Source organism: Triticum urartu, chromosome 7, assembly GCF_003073215.2.
Source record: "Triticum urartu cultivar G1812 chromosome 7, Tu2.1, whole genome shotgun sequence".
Classification (NCBI taxonomy): domain Eukaryota; kingdom Viridiplantae; phylum Streptophyta; class Magnoliopsida; order Poales; family Poaceae; genus Triticum; species Triticum urartu.
Genome location: NC_053028.1, coordinates 493,728,014 through 493,732,475, shown reverse-complemented (window position 1 = coordinate 493,732,475; position 4,462 = coordinate 493,728,014).

Here is a 4,462-nt window from a genome sequence, read left to right as displayed (position 1 = left end):
GGAAAGGGGATTCCTACTCCTACTAGGAGGAGGACTCCTCCTCTCCATGCGCGCCACAAGGGTCGGCCGGCCTCCCCCCTTGCTCCTTTATATACGGGGGCAGGGGGCACCCTAGAATACACAAATTGATCATTGATCTTTTAGCCGTGTGCGGTGCCCCCCTCCACCATAATCCACCTCGGTCATATCGTCGTAGTGCTTAGGCGAAGCCTGCGCCGGTAGCTTCATCATCATCGTCATCACGCCGTCGTGCTGACGAAGCTCTCCCTCGACACTCAGCTGGATCGAGAGTTCATGGGACGTCACCGAGCCGAACATGTGCAGATCGCGGAGGTGCCGTACTTTTGGTACTAGGATCGGTCGGATCGTGACACTACAAAAAAATACACTTCCGTGATGATACGTGTTTGTCACAGTAGGTCGCTTTTTTGTCATGCATGTACATCCATGACAAATTTATGACAGAATCAAGATAGTCATACCTGTGCTGTCGTAGAAGTGTTCCATGACATTACCAAAATTATCATCACGGAAGTGTCCACTTCCATGACGATAAATCACGCGTCACAGAAGTGCTTTCGTCAAGGGTGACCGACACGTGGCATCCACCGTAACGGAACGCCGTTAAGCTATCGGGTCGGGTTTTGGATCCGATAACCCGTTAATAGCCCCGACCAATGGGAAATTTCCACGTGTAAAATTCTTATTGGCCGGACGAAACACGTGTCAGCTCGTCAGTGGGTCAGATAGGCGCCTATGATACGTCGACACGTGGCACGGCCCAACAGTGGTCCATTCCTGTGAAAAGGCCGGCCCGTTTGACTTGGTCAAAAGCTAGCGGGCCGGCCCGTTTGACTTGGTCAAAAGCTGGCGGGCTGGCCCATGGAAAGCCTGTTAACGGCTTGTTCGCATATAGCCCATTTACAGCCTGCTAACACAAGGCCCGTTACGCCCTATCTGAATTAGGCCCAGTAGTGTCATCTGGGCCGTCCACTATGATTCCAGCCCGTTTTCACTTTTGGCCCATGTATAGCCCATGACGTCTTTCGGCCCATATGAGGCCCTTTGTAACTCTTGGCCCATTAGTGGCCCGTGCTGAACTGGCCCGTAATGAATAGTGTATTACTTTACACCCATTAACGACCCGTGGTGAAACTGGCCCGTAATGAACAGTGTATCACTTTATACCCATTAACGACCCGTTATTCCGTTGTGCCGTTTCCAGCCCAAGTTAACTTTCGGCCTTCTGAGGGCCCATTTATTCTTGGGCTCATTTGCAGCATTCGGTTACTTACGGCCCGTTACTGTCATTTTCTACTTGTGGGCCAAATTCAGCCCGTCGTTACAGTCGGCCCGTTTGTGGACCGTTAGTCTGTTGGGCCATTTTCATAGCACCACCAAATACGGCCTATTAACGGCCCGTTATGGTCAGCCCATAAAACGTACGATTTCTATTAAAGGCCCATCTATGGCCCATTAAAGGCCCGTACAAGACCTATAAATGTGTCGGCGGCCCATGGATCCTACGAGACGTACAAGGCCCATGGATCCTACGAGACGTAGAAGGCCCATGGGTCCTACGAGACGTAGAAGGCCCATGGATCCTACGAGACGTAGAAGGCCCATGGATCCGAGGGCCCGTGAAGGGCCATGGTCAGGCGAATTGGCCCCCGTTTGAACGATATAGCATATTCAAAGAATTATCCTACTCAATACTATCACCTCTAAAAAGACTACACTATTACAACAAAGAGATCAAGGCATAGAAAGGTAGAATAATCCTACACTACAATAAAGAAATTACAACTGATTATACCCACTGGGCATTATGGTTCGGCACAGGTGATAATAAAGATACACAAACAGCAAATTACATACACTGGGCAAATACAGCTCATACATCATGGACGTGCATCAACTTAACTCCATTTGAACTATAATCTTTTCAGAAAATAGGATTGGCCGGATTCAGATAGCACAAATTTCAGTCTGCAAAATCTCCAATTCCTTCATGGTTACCTCAGTGTCTTGTTTCATTTTTTGACTCTTGCATCTAATACATGCATGTCCAGTCTCAACTTGTTGATTATACGTTGACAATCATGTACACGTTGTCTTGCCACCTCTAGTTGATGCTCGAGAACATCAGCACATTCCAATTCCAATCCATAATCATTCGGTAACGGCCATGCCGCACTGCTCGCAGATCTTTGTGTTGATGTCACTTCATCCTGAAATGTTTCTGTAAGTACACATGACTAGGGCAAAAATATAGTTACAACAGTGAAGCGAACAAGACACTATTTTGTACTACATGGCAAGACCGGACTAACAATAATGTTACATGTCACTTAAAAAAATGTTACACGTCATGAAGCATAAGCAGGTGATATTTTAAAAATTATAAAAAAAGATAGTCTGTGCAGCCTGCATACAGAAATCCATCTTAGCTCACCAGAGGAGCATGATGTTGGGGCCCAATCAAAAACACAGACAAGTTACAAATTTAGACAGCACGTTGCGTATAAGTAAGCAAGCAGTTGGCCATTCTGTGCCTCAATTAAAGTCTTAGGGAGCATAGTGAACAGCAGAGGGTTTCATACAAACATACTACAGTAGGCAAAACTATGCAATCATTAGCGTAGTATAAACTAGATTGTGAGCCTCATGCAATAATAGTTGGTTAATAGACTTCAAAGCTTCAGGCACACTTCGGCAGAGCAATTAAATGGTAAGGCCTTTAATTATGTCAACTAATAGTGATACAAGTACCGAACATCAGGCATGATTATTTGGGCATCTCATTAACTGAGGACAAATAAAGCAAATGAAAAGAGAAAATTAACTATGCCTGAAACAAACAAGGAATTGAACTGTTGAGTTGCATACAGTGACTTACCTTAGCAGGTTGAAGAGCCTCAGCGCAGCTCCTACTTCTCTTGCAAGGCTCCTTCCTAACATCTTGTACTTGGAAATCCTCAATCTTATCTTCATTGCACCCCCTCTGCAAGGTGGCACAAACTAGTTACTCGTCTCCTTGGAAGATAAATATGCATACTTTCCAGTCTGTGAACACAAAATGATGAGATTATAACAAAACAACACCACATAATGAAACATGCCGCATCTCTTGCACTTGCACACAATGAAATGAGCATTTACTATGTAAAAACTAGGCATACCTTCAAACCGGATCTCCAAGTACTCTTGGAGAGCCTAATGTAGTGTACAGCCAAACCTTTATGTCACCTATGAGTTAGACAATGCCCCACTACAGCAGCCCTTAGTGTTTAAATCGTTGACAAGCTCTGTTAGAGTGTTAGGTCAAGAACAACAAGTAATCAAAGAAAACAGTCCTGGTATGGCTGGCTGATGCAAACAAGCAGAAGTGTGAGCAAATCTTACATATCAACAAAAGAAGCAAAGAAGGAGGCATAAAGACCATCACTTGACTGACCAGATTTAAGGGGCATTTAAACATCATGTGCAACATATGAACTAACATAAACATTGCATATTCTAGATTCTACAATGGAATGCACATGTATAAGGTTATGCCATGTATGATGATGCCTAAATGTACAGATAGCAGGCAGGAGTGATTCATCATTGCACGCACAATTGAATTGCAGGTTAAGGGCCAGTTCGATTCCGCCTTTTCAGGGCATATTGTCAAAATAAGCCATAAAAGACGTAAAGAAGTCATTTTCGAGTTATGGGCTTGGACTTAACTAATTTCGCTTTGGAGGGGGGTGTTTCGGGTAGAACCTCACTAAAAATTGAAGGGAAGGGGAATAGTGAAATGACTCTGTTGTCTGCCTATATTACACTCAAAATGCAACTGCTGACGCCCGTGTCACACCTGACCCTCAAGTAAAAACAAACACGCAAGCATTCATTGCCCTGCCCGCTTGCATCTCCTCTCCCCTTTCCCTCTACCTCGATCCCCTGCCTGCAGCACTAGGGTTCCTCCAGCGAGCCGTCGCCACTGGTCCCATCTGGCCTTGTCCTCGACGATGCTATGTCCAGCTAGGCTACATGGCCGGTGGGTAGGGGAAAATCTCCCTGGCTTCTCCTCCCTCTGGCGCCGCCCCTCATTCTCATGGTCTCCAGCAGCTGCTCCACTCTGGTTCGTCCAACGCACTACTCCAGCGGGCGCTGCACAACTACGGCTGATGCCACACTGCGGCAGAAGGCACCTTATTCCCCCTCCCCTCCTACCATGCCATGGCCTTGAGGTGCTGTTGAAGGATGAGCTCATCCAACAAGGTGAGGATATCCTTTGATTTTTTGCCAAATTTTCATTCTGTTCCACTATACGATGAATTGCTATGAGCTGCTTCTGCTGCTGCTATATGATGCATTGCTATGAGCTGCTCCTGCTGCTGCTATATGATGAATTGCTATGAGCTGCTGCTGTTGTATGATGAGTTTCTATGAGCTACTGCTGCTGCTATATGAT